The following is a 19,814-nucleotide window of genomic DNA, read 5'->3' as shown; positions in this document are numbered from 1 at the left end:
AGGGCAACTGCTGTGGCTGGGGAAAGATGCGACAGGGCAGATGAGCTTGTCCTGGTCCATCTCAGGCCCCTGCAGGCTGCAGGGAGCCAGGGACTAAGAGGTGAATAACAGGTGTAGCCTTCAGGGAGATCCCCAGAGGACCATGGGACCTGAAAGGAAGGGAGGGGTGGATGGAGAGAGCTCTTGGTGGACAGGAATGTGAAGCGAAGATGGAGGGAGACCCAAGAACCTGCTCTCTCAGAGGTCAGACACTAGACAGGCAGCGGGGCTTCTGGGTCAGCCTGGGTCAGCAGGTGAGTCTGGGGAGGGAAAGGTTGGGCCAGGCGTAATCCAGCTGAACCACCCCAGGGAGGCTTCTCCAGCTTGGGGGAGGGGGAGTTGCTGTAGGAAGAAGTACAGGCAAGGGGACTCACTGGAGTCCCCTCAACCTGGCTTCAGCTTCCTGCTGATACCAGCTTCCCTTTCCAAAGGCCCCCAGCTGGCCCCAGAGTAGAACAGATGGGTCTGTCCTGAAGCCAGTTTCTTTCTCTCAATCACAGCGACTTTGGGCTGCCCTTGAAGTTTGACCTAGGAAGTGGGTGCAGGGCCTGGATCCAGAGAGGAGGGGTCACCGGATGGGTTATAGGATGGGGGAAGGGGAGGTCCAGGTGGAAGTTCAGGAGGGAGGGGAGAGAGTGAGGAAACTGCTGCGGCCCTCTCCTGGTCCTTCATGGGTGAGGGCTCACTCACAGTTCCCACAAGAGGAGGAGGAACAAGGGCTCCCAGCTCCTTCCAGTCCGGGCTACCAGCTCAGATGTGGGGCCTCCAGAGCTACTTGTACAAGAAGTTGCAGCAGCCAGGCTCCACCATCCTGGGCTTTCCCCTATTGAGGTGGGAATGATGACTGCACCCTGAAATCCCCGAGTCAGGACCACAGCAGTGGGGAGGAGGCTCAGAGGCCCCTTTATTCCACAGGCTTTTGCCTGGCTTCCCTGGGATTCCTGAGTGGCCTCCTTTGAGGGAGGGGAAGAGTTGTCCCTTCTTACCTTCCCCTTGCCACCCTCTCTCTCCTTCAAGAGGGCTTGCTTTCTGCCCTCTCCTAGGCAGCCAGGGAACAGGAGACATCCCTCTCCTGGGACATCAAATTCTCCAACTACACCCTCAGCTGCAGATGGCAAGGTCATGATTTGGAATTCCTGTCTCCAGCCCTGCTTCCCATGCCCACAACAGGGCTGGGCACACAGAGGATGCTCAGAAGAATGAGCACGTGCTTGCCTTTGGCTTGCATTCTTCTTGCCGAGTCGAACAGCGTGGTCAACCCTGAAGGCCACCTGGCTGAAACTGAACCCGGTGGCCTGGGTGGGTTTTATGGGCAGGAGACCTGGAACTGTCCTGGACACAGCCATTTCCTGGCAGCGTGACCTTCGGCCAGTCACTAAACCTCTCTGAACATCTGTTTGTACTCAAGGCAAATGGAGGTGCCTATGTCTGCCTTCCAACTTGTTAGAAGCTTAACCCTGGGTTCAAGCCTTTGAGTAAGAGGCCACAGTACTCTTCGCCCCTTTGGGACTGTGTCTTATCATATTTTATGTCCCCTGTGTCCAACACAGTGACCAGTACATACCAAGTACTCAATATGTGAAATTAGAGTGCATGGTGAATGACAAGACTGTGCCATACATGGCAGGAGCTCCTCTCTTCTAGGGGTCTGTGGGCTTGCCCAGTAGCCTGCCCTAAGCCATGAGCCGATGCCCAACAGACAGGTGTCCCCACACACTCCCCAATGACCCTGTGTCACTGCCACCCTCACATCGTTGCCCCCTCTGTTCTGCTCCACCTCTCCTTTCTTACGAGATCCCTTCTCAGCAATGATCTCCTGCCCATCCACCTAAACTTGGGGATATTTCCATCTATGACCCTACACCCCGTCTATCCACACCATCTCTCTCCCCTTCTGCCTGTTGTCTACACTCTCGATCTGCATCCTCACCTTCACTCCTGACCCACTGTCCTCTGCCTTCAGCAACACCCTTGACCAGCTGGCCTTCTGGTGGCCACATTGGATAGGTGTACTATGGCCTTCATCTAACTTGACCTTTCTGTAGCCCCCTTCTTCTGGACACTTCTTGCCCTTTGGGCCGGCACTCTTGTGCTTCTCCTCCTTGATCTGTGCCTGCTGCTTCCTCTCAGGCTTCTCTTTTCCTCCCTTTGTCTGGCATCTACCTTCAGGCAGGCCCGGTGTTTCCTCCATTCTACTCTTCCTTAAGTCATCTCCCCTCAGTAAATAGCACCACTGTCTGCCCATGACTGCAAACTGGGAAGCTAGAACTTGGTCTGATTTCCCTTAGATGCCCCTTGACCACCAGACCCTGCCTACTCTACTTCTCAAAACCTCCGGTCATTGCCACGTGCCCATGGTACCACCAAGGATCTTAGCCATTCTTGCAGCCCTGGCCATGGCAATTTTTTTTTCTCAATCCCACTCCCTTCTCTGCTAAAAGCCTTACAATGGAAACAGGATGGCATGCACATTCCTGGCAAGGGCCCATGAGACCATGCCCAGGTGGGCACTAGCCACTTGCAACTCCCTACTCCACTCTTGAACCCGACCCACATATCCTCTCCTGCTGGCCTCCCATCTAAGAGGGTGAGACCCCCAGGACCATGGCTGTGTCTTAGTTCTCTCTAGATGTAAAAGCTCACCTGGGTCTTGGCAGGTGTTCAATTAGTTCATGCCTAATGATTAGGTGAACGGACCTGGAGGATCATGGTGGGGAAAGGGGATAGAGAGGGCCGGCTTTTCCTGAACCCTCTGAGGAGATAACAGGCAGGCTCACCTTTCAGGATATTCCTTCCCAAAATGCTGCTGGAAAATATAAGATCAGGGGTGGAGGTCCAACTAACTCCCGACACTGGACTTTGTTGGGGATAGAGTGTCAGGGAGGCCCACAGCTGACTCCTGAATAAAACACAGTCACAGGGACTGTGGTATTATTGTACCCATCACATAGTGGGGGTGGGGGTGGGGGAAACAGGACCAGAGATACTGAATGACTTGTGGAGGTCACACAGTAAATTAGGGACACAATTGGGCTCAGGGAGCAGCCTCTTTGGCCAATGTCCTAGTTCCTTCCTGCGAAAGTCCCTGGCCCCATCACCTGCACCCCTCCCACACAGGCCACTGCAACCATGAACCTGCTGGGAGACAGAGGAAAGATGGGCAGAGGCACTATCCAACAGGGACCCTGGTACTGGGATGATGTCTTCTCAGAAGATGCTGGGACCTGGGATGCGGCGTTCATCTTAGGGCCTGGGCCCTGGGATGTTGGCCCTTGGGCAGACCTGCAGAGCACTGGCTCATAGGTAAAGGGCTGCCACTCCTCCACCCTCCTCAACACACACCCTGTGCACTCTGTCTGAGCCAGATACTGGGCCAGAAGTGAGGTTCAAAGGTCATGGCCATTTCCCAACCTCCAGGGACACATTTCAGAGGGGCAGACACTCCCACCATCACCAGGACAGAGAATGTGGAGAGGCCTGGAAGTCTGCCACCACGAGCCAGTGCAGGAAACAGAGGGGTGCCAGGACAAGAGCACTGGCATCCAGCCACCCATCTCAGAGATGCTGCCTGGCCGACTGGCAGGGGCTCCAGACAGGGACCCGCTTAGTCCCTATGCCCTCCTGCCAGTTGCTGTTTTCCAGCCTGGTCACAAGGTGACGGGCTGCCTCTGCAGGAGCCTGAGTGAAGGTGGCACAGACCTGGAGGGAAGCAGACCAAGGCCTACCCAGAGAGTCTGGGTAGACCACCTGCTGCTGCCAAGCACGTCCAAGTCTCCCCTTGCATAAGGCTCACAGCAACCCTAATTGTGTATTGTGCTTACATATAGGGATGTTGGGCCTGGAGGAATTAAGTGGCTGTCAGCAGCTGGCAGGTGACCCAGTGGAGTCAAATTCACGTTTTCCTAGTCTCAAAACCTGAACTCTGCATTATAATGAGAAGGGTGGATGGAAGACCTATTAGCAGGCTCAGGGGAACGGTGCCTCCTTCCTCTGGGCATCCAGGACTCAGGCCTGGCACATGGCAGGCATCAATGTTCATTGTAATGACATCAACTACAAAGAAAGAAATCAAAGGCACCCAAGGTTCAGAGATAATCTGTCCACCCCACTCCCTTTGGGCGAAAGAACAAGCCAAGACCCTGAGAAAGGAAGTGAAAGCCAGGAAAATAGGAGGCCAGTGCAGAGGCCACATTCCACCCGGCATCCATCCATCCCAATCTCAAGTGGAATGAAAGCCCAAATCAGGAGCTGACCAGAATGACCCAAGTTTGCACTCCAGCTGTTCCCTGCACGTTGGAGTGCTCCCAACTGGGCACCGGGCTATGTGTGGACTGCCTTTGTAATGAAGGGAATGCGAGGATGGACATGGAAGCACCTTCTGTGTCATCTGTCTGCATCTTTTTTGCAGGTGAAGGTGCAGGACCCCATCCACACCTCACCAGATTGTATCCTCTCCCCTACCTGACCTTATTGCTGCTCACACTCTCCATCCCTAAATGTAATCCCGATACAAGGGAGGAGTGTCCCCCTCACGATGGGAAGCACCTGCTTGGCTGGAAACCCAATCCGAGGTAAATTCAAGGAGCTCTGTGAACAGGACTGCTAGGGTCTGGCTCTGGGTTGGCCACAGGATAATGAAGCACTGGGAGTTGTCTGTTCTTGGGTGTAGTGTGGTCCTTTTCTTTCTAGAAGGTTGGCTCCTTTGCAGGGGGAGGTGACTTAAACCCCGGCGGGTCTCAGCCAGCCTCCCAATTCATCGCGGATTCAGGAACCACGGAAACACAAAGGACATGGGGTCCCACAGCCCACACAAAGCCACACAGATAGGCTACCAAAAGGTGGGGGAAAAAAATCTGTAGTGCGTTAGCCACATTCATTTAAGCCGACTCCACTTACAGGCGCGCACACACACAGGCACACACACACGCACACACATACACAAAGTCACACACACACGCAGACATCCAACACTTGCAACACTCCCTCAGAAACACACAGCCCGGCAGCTTCTGAGGCTGGGTGGTTCTGAAGGAAGCCCCACGTGGGAGACAGCAACCCCGTGGAAAACAGGGGGCTATACCTAGAAATCAAAGTGGGGCAAGTTTCAAAAAGACTCACCCTTACAACGACTAGGCAGGCCGGAGGCATCCTGCAGATCCTTTAGGATCCTTAGAGATTTCGTGGTTTAGTCCTGGGGCTCTGCCTTACGTTTCTTCAGGCTCGTTCACATCTGCCCTCTCCTAGGATCGTCGGACTATCCTGTGGATCCCACGGAGAAGACAGGCGAGAGTCCACCGCCTTCGCACCTCCACGGTGGTCTCCTTCCCAGGTAAGCCGCAGGGATTTGTCATTAGGCAACAGTGGCATTCATCGTGATGCTAGCCAGAGCTCACAGCTCAGGCCTGGTGCCCTGAAACTGGCGCATGCGCATTAGCGAGGCAGGCCGGAGCACCGGACTGTCAGAGCTGTCAGCCTGCCCAAGCAGAAGAAAATGGTACAGGCAGAGCCGGCCTGGTATCGGGAAAAAGGCTGCTTGACATAACCCACTGCGGGACCCTAAAAGTCTTGACCTTAGGGACCCATCGGGTCGTCTCCGTTGTCGGGTCCCGCTGGACGAGGAGGCGTTTCAAGAGTGTGAGTTGGTCGCTAGAAACTGCTCTTCTGACACCCTTCCTGAAAGAGGCTGTTTGCAGGAATCAGGTCCCATGGGGATTGGAATATAGTCTGGTGAGTTGTTGAGGGGTCTTTGGGTGATGGAATCTAAACTGAGACCCCAGAGGCAGGTGTCAGCAAAAGATGGCCGGGCCCTTGGCCTCACTGCGTTACTTCATCCCGGGCCTCGCAGAGGATCTCTAGGAAAGGCAGAAACCATGACAAATGCAAGTCCAAGGTGGAGCAGTGTTCTCACACCTCGAACTGGCCTCTCATGGCTGCAGATGAGGTTGAGACATTGTCTCAGAAGTTGTCTGTGGTGATTGAAAGCCTGAAAAGGGTGCCCAGCAGTGCTGTTGACGGGCACTGTTGACCCTCCATGAAAGCCAACAAAAATCAAGGCTCGCCTGAGAGAGCGAGCTGACTTGTGCTGGAGTCCAAGCAATGTTCAAAGATTCCTGTCAGAAAACCCAAAACGCTCCTGCAAAGTTCAAACAACCTCAGCCCCAAAAGGAGACCACGACCCACAACCTGGAGGGCAGCCTGCCTACCTGAAGTCCCTTTAGCTGCCTGAAATCCCTGGCAGCCAAAAGATTTATGGCGAGAGGCAGTCCCATCTAGCAACAGCCCAATGAAAGAACCTCTCCACAATGAGAAAGGACGTGCCGATGAAATGAAACAGAGCCTAGATTATCAGGCAAAAGCCAGCCATGGCTGCCTGCTACTCATCCTATAGTAATCATGCAGCCCTTCAATAGAAGTGGGAGAACGAGAATTTCCTTGATGGCAAATGTAATGGGAATTTATGGTTGTAAAAGTATAACAGCTGCCAGTCATTAAAACGTGACAGCGTTTAGAAGAAAACACTCATGTAATGGATTCCCATGAGGATCGTCCTCTGTGAAGTGGGAAACATTTAGTGTGTAAGACGTTGAGCCAGCCCCAGGAAACCCTAGGCCGACAAGGAACACGGAAGTCAGCAAAAGAAGAGGCAAGTGCGGTGGCCACATCCCACCCAGAATCAACCCATCGCACTTCCATTTGGCTCTAGGTATGAAAGCCCCCAAATCGGGAGTTTGCCAGGATGGCCTCAGTTTGCACTCCAAATGTTCCCTGCACCTTGGAGTACTCCTACCTGAACACCAGGCCATGGGTGTACTGTTTGTGCAATTAAGGTATTGAGGGGATGCAGTTGGAAGCACCTTCATCTGTCTTCACCTTTCTTTGCAGGTAAAGGTGTGGGACCTCATCCACCCCACAACAGATTGTGTTCTCTCCCCTATCTGACCATATTGCTGCTCACACTCTCTGTCCCTGAATGAAATCTGAAGATGATGGAGGAGTGCCCCCTCACGACGGGAAGTACCTGCTAGGCTGGGAACGGAATTCGATGTAAATTCAAGGGGCCCCGCGGACAGAACTGCTAGTGTCTTTCCCTGACTTGGAAGCAAGACAGTAAAACACTGGGAAATGTCCTTTCTTGGGTGTGGTGTGTTCCTGTTCTTTCTAGAAACACGGCTTTTTTTTTTTTTTGCAGTGGAGGTGATTTTGACCCAGGCCGGTCTCAGCCAGACTCCCAATTCACTGCGGATTCATGATCCACAGAAAGATAAAGAACACCGAGCCGCGCAGACCAAGCAGAGCCACACAGACAGGACAACAAAAGGTTGGGAGACTTAAAAAAAAGAAGCGCTGCAGTGCATTAGCCACATTCCTTTAAGTCGACTACACTTACAGGCACACACACACACACACACACACACAGCCACACACACACGCAGACTTCCAACACTCATAACACCCCCACAGAACACACAGACCGGCAGCTTCTGAGGCTGCATGTTTATGAAGGAAGCCCCACCTAAGACAGAGCAACCCTGAGGAACACAGGTGGGCTGTATCTAAAAATCACAGTGGGGCAAGTTTCAAAAAGACTCACCCCTACAACGACTAGACAGGCCTGAGACATCCTGCAGATCCTTTTGGATCCTTAGGGATTTCGCGGTTTATTCCTGGGGCTCTGCTTGACGTTTCTTCAGGCTGGCTCACGTCTACCCTCTCCTAGGATCATAGGACTATCCCGTGGATCCCATAGAGAAGATAGGCGAGAGTCCACCCCCTAGGCACCCTCCACAAAGGTCTCTGTCTCCGCCAAGCTGCAGGGATTTGTCGCTAGGTGACGGTGGCATTCATTGTGACGCTAGCCAGAATTTACAGCTCAGGTCTGGTGCCCTGAGACTAGCGCATGCTCATTAGCGAGGCAGTCTCGGGCGCCCAGATGTCAGAGCTGTCAGCCTGCTTAAGCGGAGGAAAATGGTACAGGCAGAGCTGGCCTGGTATCAGGAAAAAGGCTGCCTATGATAACCCAGTGCAGGACCCTACAAGTCTCGACTTTAGGGCCCCCTCGGGCCGTCTCCGTGGTCGGGTCCCACGGGAGAAGGAGGCATTTCGAGAGTGTGAGTTGGTCTCTGGAAACTGCTTTTCTGACTCCCTTCCCGAAAGAGGCTGCGTTCAGGAATCGGGTCCCATGGGGATTGGAATATAGTCTGGTGAGCTGTTGAGGGGTCTTTGGGTGATGAACTCATACCTGAGACCCCAGAGGCGGGTGTCAGCGAAAGATGGCCGGGCCTTTGATCTCATTGCCTCCCTTCATCCTGGGCCTCGCAGGGGCTCTCTGGGAAAGGCAGGAACTATGGCAAAGGCAAGTCCAAGGTGTAGCAGTGTTCTCACACCTTGAACTGGCCTCTCACAGGTGCAGAGGAGGTTGAGACATTGTCTCAGAGGCCGTCTGTGGCGATTGCAAGCAGGAAAAGGGTGTCCAGCAGTGCTGTTGAGGTGCACTGTTGATCCCCCATTAAAACAAAGGAAAATCAAGGTTCGCATGAGAGAACCAGCTGACTTGTGCTGGAGTCCAAGCAACATTCAAGGATTCCTGTCAGAGGACCCAAAAGTCTCCTGCAAAGTGCAAACAACCTCAGGCACCACAACGAGATCATAATACACAACCTGGAGCACAGCCTGCCTACTGGAAGTACCTTTGATCCCTGAAATCCCCAGCAGCCAATAGAACTGTGGCGAGAGGCAGTCCCACCCAGCAACAGCCCAATGAAACAGCCTCTCCGCTCTGAGAAAGGAAGTGCAGGTGAAATGAAACAGAGCCTAGATTACCAGGCAAAAGCCAGCCACGGCTGCCTGCTTTCCATCCTATAGGAATCATGCAGCCCTCCAATAGGAGTAGGAGAACAAGAGTTTCCTTTTTGGAGGATATGGTGACAATGCTTTGTGATGTGTGGATTTATTATATAGAGTTAAACCTTTGTTTTGATTCGGAAGGTTGGATACGCTCTTTTGAAATGTCCCCTCATTTGGAATGTCCCCTCATAGATTTGTACAATCTTTTGAAATGTCCCCTCATTTGAAATGTCCCCTCATAATTTTGTACTATCTATGAGGGAACATTTCAAAATTTTTTGAGGCATATAGTGAAAAACTGAATATCCTGGGATAAAAACTACAAAGAAGCTATGTATGAAAATGCTTTCTGATGTCTGATCTCATCTCAGAGTTAAACCTTTCCTGAGATTCAGCAGGTCAGAAACACTTTCTTTCTAGAATCTATGAAGGGACATTTTTGAGAAAATTGAGTCCTATAGTAAAAAACTGATTATCTTGTGATAAAAACTAGAAACAAGACTTCAGTGAAATGATTTGTGACTTCTTGATTCATCTTATGAAGCTAAATCTTTGTTTTGATTCAGCAGTTTTAAAGACTTTTTTTGTAGAATCTGTGAAGGGACATTTGGCGGCCCTTTGATACCCATTGAGAAAAACAGAATATCCCCTGATAAAAACTTCATGCAAGCTATCTGTCAAAAGGCTTTAGAATGTGTGCATTTATCTCACAGAGTTAATCTTTGTCTTGATTCAGCAGGTTGGAAGCACGTTTTTTGCAGAACCTAAGAAGAGACATTTCAAAGCACATTGAGGCCTATAGTGAAAAACCGAAAATCCCGTGATAAAAACTACAAACAAGCTATCTGTGAAAATGCTTTCTGACGTGTGAAACTATGTCACACACTTAAAGATTTGTTTTAATTCAGTAGTTTGGAAACACTCTTTTTGTAGGATCTACGAGGGGACATTTCAGAGCCCATGCAGTCCTATAGTGAAATAACGAATATCCCATGGTAAAAACTAGAAACAAGCTATCTGTGAAAATGCTTTAGGATTTGAGGGCTCATCTCAAAGAGTTAAACCTTTGTTTTGATTCAGCAGGTTGGAAACACTCCTTTTGTAGAATCTACGAATAAACTTTGTGGAACCCATTGAGGCATATAGTGAAAAACAAAATATTCTGCGATAAAAACTAAAAGCTTGCTATCTGTGAATATGCTTTGTGATGTTTGGATTCATCTTACAAAGGTAAAACTTTCTTTTGATTGAATAAGTTAAAAACACTCATTTTGTAGAATCTGCAAAGGAAAGTTTCAGAGCCCATTGAAGCCTATACTAAAAAACCAAATATTTCACGATATAAAGTAGAAACAAGCAATCAGTGAAAACACTTTGCTGTGTGTGAATTCATCTCACAGAGTTAAACTTTTTTTTTTTTTTTTAGTAGGTTGGAAAAACTCTTTCTGTAGAATCTGCGAAGGGACATTTTAAAGCCCATTGAGGCGTATAGTGAAAAACTGTATATCCTGTGATAGAAATTAGAAACAAGCTATCAGTGAAAATGTTTTGCAACGTGTGGATCTATCTCACAGAGTTAAACCTTTGTTTTGTTTCAACAGGTTGCAAACACTTTAATTGTGGAAACTATGAAGAGCCTTTTCGTAGCTCATTAAGGCCTATAGTGAAAAATTGATTATCCCACGATAAAAACTAGAAACCCTATTTGTAAAAATGCTTTGCAATGTGTAGATTCATCTCACAGAGTGAAACTTTTGTTTTCACTCAGCAGGTTGGAAACTCGTTTTTCGTAGAATTTCAGAAAAGTTATTTGGAAGCCCATTGAGGCCTATAGTGAAAAACTGAATATTTGCAATAAAAAACTAAAAGGAAGCTTTTTGTGAAAATGCTTTGTGATCTGTGGATTCATCTCACAGTGTTAAACCTTTCTTCTGATTCAGCAGATTGTTAACACTTTTTTTTGTAGAATCTAGGAAAACACGTTTCGGAACCCATTGAGGCCTATAGTGAAAAACAATATCTCGTGATAAAAACTAGAAGCAAGTGATCTGTGAGAAAACTTTGTGATATTTGGATTTATCTGACAGAGTTAAACCTTTGCTGTGATTCTGCAAGTTGGATACACTCTTTTTGTACAGTCTACGAAGGTACATAGACCCATTGAGAAGTATAGTGAAAAAACAAACATTCATCAACAAAAACTAAAAAGAAACTATGTCTGAAAATGCTTTGCAATGTGTGATTTCATCTCACAGAGCTAAACCTCTCTTTTATTCAGCAGATTGTGAACACTTGTTTTATAGAATATACAAAGGGACATTTCACACCCATTGATGCCTATAGTAATAAACCAAATATTTTGTGATAGAAACAATAAAAAATCTATCTCTGAATATGCTTTGCCATGTGTGGATTCATCTCACAGAGTTAAACCTTTGTTATTATTCAGCAGGTTGGAAACAATTTTTTTGGAGAATCTAAGAAGGGACATTTGGGAGGTCATTGAGACCTGTAGTGAAAAACCGAATATCCCGTGGTAAAAACTAGAAACAAGCCATCTGTGAAAATGTTTTACATTGTGTGGATTCATCTCGCAGAGTTAAACCTTTTTTCTGATTCAGCAGATTGAAAACTTTCCTTTTGTAGATTCAACAAAGAAACATTTCAGAGCCCATTGACAAACCGAACATCACACAATAAAAACTAAAAACAAGCTATCTGTGAAAATACCTTGCAATGTGTGGATTTATCTCACAGAATTACACCTTTGTTTTGATTCAGCTCTTTGGATACACTCTTTTTCTACAATCTACAAAAAGAGTTTTAGAAGCCTGTTGAAGCCTACAGAGAAAAGCTGAATGTCCCACTGTAACAATAACAAATAACTATGTCTGAAAATTATTTGCGATGTGTGATTCCATCTCACAGAGTTACACCTTTTTGTGATTCAGCACATTGATGAACAACCCATTATCCCATGATAAAAACTAGAAACAGGCTCTAAGTAAAAATTTTTTGCAATGTGTGGATTCATCTCATAGATTGAATCCTTTGTCTTGATTCAGCAGATTGGAAAATATCTTTTTGTAAAATCTATGAAGGGATATTTTGAAGCCTATTGAGGCCCATAGTGAAACACTGATTATCCTGCAATAAAAAGTAGAAACAATCTATCTTTGAAAATGCTTTGCAATATGTGGATTCATCTCACAGAGTTAAACCTTTGTATTTATTCGACAGGTTAAAAAATACTTTTTTAAATAGAATATACAAAGGACATTTCATACCCATTGATGCCTATAGTAAAAAACTGAATATTTTGCAATAAAAATAATAAAAATTCTATCTCTGAAAATGCTTTACAATGTGTGGATTCATCTCACAGAGTTAAATCTTTGTTTTAATTAAGCAGGTTGGAAACAGTCTCTTTGTAGAATCTAAGAAAGAACATTTTGGAGCCCATTAGGGCCAATAGTGAAAAACCAAATATCCCACAATAAAAACTAGAAAAAACCTACCTGTGAAAATGCTTTGTGATGTTTGGATTCATCTGATAGAGTTAAACCTTTGTATTTATCCAGCACATTGGAAACAGTCTTTTTGTACCATCTCTGTGGGACATTTCAGAGGCCATTGAGGCCTACAGTGAAAAATCGAATATCCCACTAAAGAAACTAGAAACAACCTATCAGTAAAAATTCTTTGCCATGTGTATATTTATCTCACAGAGTTAATCCTTTGTCTTGATTCAGCAGGTTGGAAACACTCTTCTTGTAGAATCTGCAAGGGTACATTTTGGAGCCAATTTTGGTCTATAGTGAAAAACCAAATATCCTGCAATAAAAACTAGAAACAAGCTATCTTTGAAATTGCTTTGTGATGTGTCAATACTTCTCACAGAGTTAAACATTTGTTTTGATTTACCAGGTTGGAAACACTCTTTTTATAGAATCTATGAAGGGACATGTTAGAGTCCATTAAGGCCAAGAGTAAAACACTGAATATCCCACGATAAAAACTAGAAACTATGAAAACGCTTTGAGATGTGTGAATTCATCTCAAAAAGATAAACCTTTGTTTTGATTCAGCAGGATGGAATCACTCTTTTTGTCCCTTTGTCTACAGAGGGACATTTCAGAACCCATTGAAGCCTACAGTGAAAAACTAAATATCCCACAATAGAAACTAGAAACAAGCTATCTGTAAAAATGCTTTGCCATGCAGGGATTCATCTCTCAGACTTAAACATTTGTTTTGATTGAGCAGAATAAAAAGACTGTTTTTGTAGTATCTACAAAAGGACATTTCGGAGCCCGTGGACGAGTATAGCAAAAAATCAAATATCCCGCAATGTAAAATAGAGAAAAGCTATCTGTGAAAACGCTTTGAAATGTGTGCATTCATTTTACAGAGTTAAACCTTTGTTTTGATTCAGCAGGTTGGAAACTCTTTTTGTAGAATCTATGAAGTGATATTTCGGAGCCCATGGAGAAGTATATGGAAAAAGTAAATATCCTTTGATGAAAAGGAGAAAGAAGCTATTTGTGAAAATGGTTTGGGATGTGTGGATCCATCTCACAGAATTAAACCCTTGTTTTGATTCAGCAGGCTGGAAACACTCTTTTTGTAGATTCTATGAAAGGACATTCCAAAGCTAATTGAGACCTATAGTGAAATCTTGACTATCCCACGATGAAGACTAGAAACAAGCTATCTGTCAAAAGATCTTGGATGTGTGGAATAATCTCTTATAGTTAAATCTTTGTTTTTATTCAGCAGGTTGGAAACATTCTTTTTGTAGAATATACCAAGAAACATCTTGGAGCCCATGGATGAATATATTGAAACATTGAATATCTTGCAATAAAAACTACAAAAAAGCTATGTGTAAAAATGCTTTTTGTTGTGTGGATTCATCTTACAGAGTTAAACACTTATTTTGATTCAGCAGGTTGGAAACACCCTTTTTGTAGAATGTGCTAAGGGCCATATCAGAGCCCATTGAGGCCTACAGTGAAAGACCGAATACCCTGCCATGAAAACTAGAAACAAGCTATCTGTGAAAATGCTTTGCATTGTGTGGATTCATCTCACAGAGTTAAACCTTTTTTTCAGTCAGCAGGTTAAAAAAAACTGTTTTTGTATAATCTATGAATAAATATTTAAAAGCCTATTGAAGCCTGCATTGAAAAACAAAATATGTGGAGATAAAAACTAGAAACAAGCTGTTAAAATGCTTTGCAATGTATGGATTCATATCACAGAATTAAAACTTTGTTTTGATTAAGCAAGTTGTAAACAGTCTGTTTGTAGAATCTACAGGACATTTTGGTACACATTGAGGCCTATAGTAAAAGCTGAATATCCCATATCAAAAACGAGAAACAACTTATCTGTGAAAATCCTTTGTGATGTGTGGATTCAACTCATAGAGGTAAAACTTTGTTTTGATTTAGCCGATAGGAAACACTCTTTCTGTAGAATCTATAAAGGGACATTTCAGAGCCCATAGAGAAATAAATGGAAAAAGTGAATATTCTTTGATAAAAAGTAGGAACAAGCTATCTGTGAAAATGCTTTGGGATTTGTGAATCCATCTCAAAGAGTTAAATTTTTATTTTGATTCAGCAGACTGGAAACACTCTATTTGTAGATTATATGAAAAGACATTACAAAGCTTATTTAGGCCTATGGTGAAAAGCTGAATATCCCATGCTGAAACTAGAAACAGGCTATCGATCAAAAGATATTGTGATGTGTGGAATCATCTCTCAGAGTTAAACAGTTGCTTTTATTCAGCAGGTTGGAAACACTTTTTGTGGAATATACGAAGAGACATTTCAGAACCCATAAATGAGCATATTGAAACACTGAATATAATATCCTGCAATAAAAACTAAAAACAAGCTACCTCTGAAAATGCTTTGCATTGTGTGGATTCATCTCACAGAGTTAAATATTTATTTTGATTCAGCAGGTTGGAAACACTCTATTTGTAGAATCAACTAAAGGCCATTTTGGAGCCCATTTGGGCCTACAGTGAAAGAACAAATATCCTGCAATAAAAACTAGAAACAAGCTATCTGTGAAAATGCTTTGTGATGTGTGGATTCATCTCACAGAGTTAAACCTTTGTTTTAATTCAGTAGGTTAAAAAAAATCTCTTTTTGTAGAATCTACAAAGAAACATTTCAAAGCCCATTGAAGCTTGCAGTGAAAAACAAAATATGTGGAGATAAAAACTGGAAACAAGCTATCCGTCAAAATACTTTGTGATGTGTGGATTCATATTACAGAATTAAAACTTTGTTTTGATTAAGCAGGTTGTAAACAGTCTGTTTGCAGAATCTACGACAAGACATTTTGGTGCACATTGAGGCCTATAGTAAAAATTGAATATCTGCATTAAAAATGAGAAACAAGCTATCTGTGATAATGCTTTGAAATGTGTGGATTCAACTCACAGAGGTAAACCCTTGTTTTGATTTAGCATTTAGGAAATGCTCTTTTTTGTAGAATCTATGAAGGGACATTTCGGAGCCCATGGAGAAGTAAATAGAAAAATCGAATATCCTTTGATAAATAGTAGAAACAAGCTATCTATGAAAATGCTTTGAGATGTGTGGATCCATCTCACGAGTTAAATGTTTGTTTTGATTCAGAAGGCTGGAAATGCTATTTCTGTAGATTATACAAAAGGACATTACAAAGTTCAGTGAGGCCTATAGTGAAAAGCTAAATATCCCGCAATGAAAACTAGAAACAGGCTATCTGTAAAAAGGTCCTGTGATGTGTGGAATCATCTCTCAGAGTTAAATCTTTGTTTTTATTCAGCAGATTGGAAACACTCTTTTTGTAGAATATACAATGGGACATTTTGGAGCCCATAAACAAGTACATTGAAACACAAATATCCTGCAATAAAAATTAAAGACAAGCTACTTCTGAAAATGTTTGCATTGTGTGGATTAATCTCACAGAGTTAAATATTCTTTTTCATTCAGCAGATTGGAAATACTCTCTTTGTAGAATCTACTAAAGGCCATTTTGAAGCCCATTTAGGCCTACAGTGAAAGACCAAATATCCCATGATAAAGACTAGAAACAAGCTATCTGTGAAAATGTTTTGTGATGTGTGGATTCATCTCACAAAGTTAAACCTTCATTTTAATCCAGCAGTTTGGAAAACTCTTTTTGTAGAATCTATGAAGAAACATTTTAATGCACATTGAAGCCAATAGTGAAAAAAATGTGGAAATAAAAACTAGAAACAAGCTATCTGTGAAAATGCTTTAGAATGTGTTAATTCATATCACAGAGTTAAACCTTTGTTTTGATTAAGCAGGTTGGGAACTGTCTGTTTGTAGAACCTACGAGAAGATATTTTGCTGCACATTAAGGCCTACAGTGAAAAACCAAATATTTCACAATAAAAATGAGAAACAAGCGATCTGTGGAAATGCTTTCCAATGTGTGGATTCATCTCATGGAGTAAAACCTTTGTTTTGATTCAGCACATGGAAAGCACTCCTTTTGTACAATCCACAAGGGGACATTTGGGAACCTATTGAGGTCCATACTGGAAAACCAAATATCCCATGGTAAAAGCTAGAAACAAGCTATTTGTAAAAATGCTTTGCAATGTGTGGATGCATCTCACAGATTTAAAGCTCTGTTTTGTCAGCAGATTGGAAACACTCTTTTTGTAGAATCTACGAAAGGAAATTTGGGAATCCATAAAGGCCAATAGTGAAAAACTGAATATCTGGTGACAAAAACTAGAAAAAAGCTATCTGTGAAAATGCTTTGCAATGTGTCAATTCACATCACAGAGTTAAACCTTTATCTTGATTCAGCAGGTTGGAAACAGTTTTTTTGTAGAACCTAAGAAGGCACATTCAGAGAACATTGAGCCCTACAGTTAAAAACTTTATATCTCAAGATAAAAACTAGAAACAAGCTATATATGAGAATGCTTTGTGATGTGTGGATTCAACTCACAGAGTTAAGCCTTTGTTTTGATTCAGCCAGTTGGAAATATTTTTTGTAGAATCTATGAAGGGACATTTCAGATCCCATGAAGAAGCATATGAAAAAAACCAACATCCTGTGATAAAAACTAGAAACAAGGTATTTGTGAAAATTCTTTGAGATCTGTGGATTCACCTCACAGAGCTAAACCCTTGTTTTGATTCAGCAGGCAAAAATCTCTCTTTTTGTAGGCCTGAATGGACATTTTGGAGCCCAGTGTGGCCTGTAGTGGAAAACTGAATACCCACGATAAAAACCAGAACCAAGCTATCTATGAAAATCCTTTATGATGTGTCTTTTCATGTCACAAAGTTAAAACTTTGTTTTGATTAATCATGTTGAAAGCACTTGTTTTTGTAGAATCTATGAGGGGATATTTGAGAGCCTATTGAGGTCTGCAGTGAAAAACCAAGCCAAATATCCAGTGATAAATACTAGAAACATACTATATGTGAAAACGCTTTGTGATGTGTGGACTCATCTCACAGAATTAAACCTTTGCTTTGAGTAAGCAGGTTTGAAGCACTCTTCTTGTAGAAATCATGAAGGTACATTTTAAAGCCCATTGAGGCCTATAGTCAAAAACTGATTATTCTGCAATAAAAACTTGAAACAAGCTGTCACTGAAAATGCTTTGTGATGTGTGGATTTCTATCTCAGAGTTATATATTTGTTTTGATTCAGCCAGTTGGAAACACTGTTTTCATAGAATCTATGAAGGGACATTTCAGAGCCCTTTGAGGCCTATATTAAAAAACCAAATATCCCACAATTAAACCTAGAAACAACCTATCTGTAAAAGTGTCTTGCGAAGTTTGGAATGATCTCTCAGAATTAAACCTTTGGTTTGATTCTGCAGGCTGGAAACACTCTTTTTGTAGAATCTATATAGGGATTTTTCAGATCTCAATGTGGCCTCAAATGAAAAACAGAGTATCCCATGGAAAAACTAAAAAGAATCCTTCTGTGAAAATGCTTTATGATGTGTGCACACATCTCACAGAGTTAAACCTTTGTTTTTATACAGCAAATTGGAAACTTTTTTTAGAATCTACAAAGGAACACTTAGGGGCCTATTGAGGCCTCTAGTGGGAAACCAAATATCCCGTGATAAAAACTAGAAACAAGCCATCTGTGAAAATGTTTGTGATGTGCAGATGTTTCTCCCAGAGTTAAGCCTATATTTATATACAGCAGGTGGAAAACATTCTTTTTGCAGAATCTAAAAGACGACATTTCCGAGCTCTCTGTGGCCTATAGTAAAAAACAAAATATCCCCCTATAAAAACTAGAACAAACAATCTGTGAAAATGCTTTATGATGTGTAGATCTATCTCATACAGTTAAAACCTTGTTTTGATTCAGCAGGTTGGAAATACTTTTTTGTAGAATCTACAAAGGGAAATTTTGGAACCCATTGGGCCTATAGTGAATAATCAAATATCACACAATAAAAACTAGAAAAAAACTATCAGTGAAAATGTTTTGTGATGTGTGGATTTACCTCACAGAGTTAAACCTCTGTTTGTATTCAGCACGTTGAAAACCCTCATTTTGTAGAATCTACAAAGGGACATTTCGGAGACCTTTGAGGCCTATAGTCAAAAACAGAATATCTCATGATAAAAACTAGAAATAATCTATGTCTGAAAATGGTTTGCAATGTGTAGATTCATCATACAGAGTTAAAACTTTATTTTTATATGGCATTTTGGAAACACTGTTTTAGTAGAATCTAAGAGGGAACAATTCTGAGCTAGTGAGGCCTATGGTAAAAAAAACGAATATCTCGTGATAAAAACTTGAAACAAGCTATCTGTGAAATTGCTTTGTGATGTGTGGATTCAACTCAAAGAGTTGAACTGTTGCTTTGATTCAGCAGATTAGAAAAATTCTTTTTGTAGAATCTTTGAGGGGCATTTCTGAGCCCACTGAGGCTTACACTTAAAAACTGAATATTCCATGATAAAAACGAGAAAAAATGATATTTGTGAAAATGCTTTGCAGTAGGTGGATTCACCTCACAACATTAAAACTTTTTTTTTATTCAGAAGGTTGGAAACTCTTTTTTTGTGCAATCTATGAAGAGACATTTTAAAGCTGATTGAGGCTTACAGTGAAAAACCAAATATCTCATGATAAATCTATGTGAAGCTGTCTCTGAAAATGCTTTGCAATGTGTGATTTAATCTCACAGAGTTAAATCTTTCTTTTGATTCAGGGGTTGGAAACATTCTTTGTGTAGAATATTCAATAAAACATTTCAGAGCAAATTGAGGCCTACAGTGATAAACTGAATATCCAGCAATAAAAGCTAAAAACAAGCTATCTTTTAAAAATGCTTTGCAAATGTAGATTCATCTTACAAAGTTAAATTTTCTTTTGCTTCATTAGCTTGGAATCTCAGTGTTTGTAGAATCTATGAGGGGACAATTCAAAGACAATATTGTCCTGTAGAGAAAAACCAATATCCTGCAATAAAAACTAGAAACAAGCCTCTGTGAAAATGCTTTGCGATGTGTGGATTCATCTCAAAAAGTTAAACATTTGTTTTGATTCAGCAGATTAGAAACACTTTTTTTTTAAGAATCTACAAAGGAACATTTTGGTTTCCATGGATGAGCATATTGATAAACAAAATATCCCATGATAGAAACTAGCCACAAATTATTAGTGAAAATGCTTTGTGTTGTGTGGATTCATCTCACAGAGTTAAACCTTTGTTTTGATTCTGCAGATTGGAAACCCAGTTTTGTACAATCTACGAAGGGACATTTCAGAGCCCATTGAGGTCTCACAGACTGAAAACTGAATATTTCACTATGAAAACTAGAAACATGCTCTCTGTGCAAATGCTTTGCTTATATAGATTCATCTCACAGAGTTAACCTCTGTTTATA

The 19,814-nt window shown here is 42.8% G+C and overlaps 1 long non-coding RNA gene across 3 annotated transcripts; it reads left to right on the top strand.

Annotated features, from left to right (window-relative positions):
- Positions 1 to 7,125: 7,125 nt before the first annotated feature.
- Positions 7,126 to 19,184, top strand: LOC134760534 (uncharacterized). Of its 3 annotated transcripts, XR_010138147.1 has the most exons (3): positions 7,126 to 7,357; positions 9,967 to 10,113; positions 18,966 to 19,184. It is a non-coding gene; the product is annotated as an uncharacterized LOC134760534 (long non-coding RNA). The 3 variants fall into 3 exon arrangements; XR_010138145.1 differs by lacking the exon at positions 18,966 to 19,184 and having other exon boundaries at positions 9,967 to 10,755; XR_010138146.1 differs by lacking the exons at positions 7,126 to 7,357; positions 18,966 to 19,184 and adding an exon at positions 9,529 to 9,878 and having other exon boundaries at positions 9,967 to 10,755.
- Positions 19,185 to 19,814: the final 630 nt, after the last annotated feature.

The sequence above is a fragment of the Pongo abelii genome, chromosome 19 (genome assembly GCF_028885655.2).
Source record: "Pongo abelii isolate AG06213 chromosome 19, NHGRI_mPonAbe1-v2.0_pri, whole genome shotgun sequence".
NCBI lineage: Eukaryota > Metazoa > Chordata > Mammalia > Primates > Hominidae > Pongo > Pongo abelii.
The sequence above is the reverse complement of the archived record's forward strand: the minus strand, read 5'-3'. Positions and strand labels throughout refer to the sequence as shown.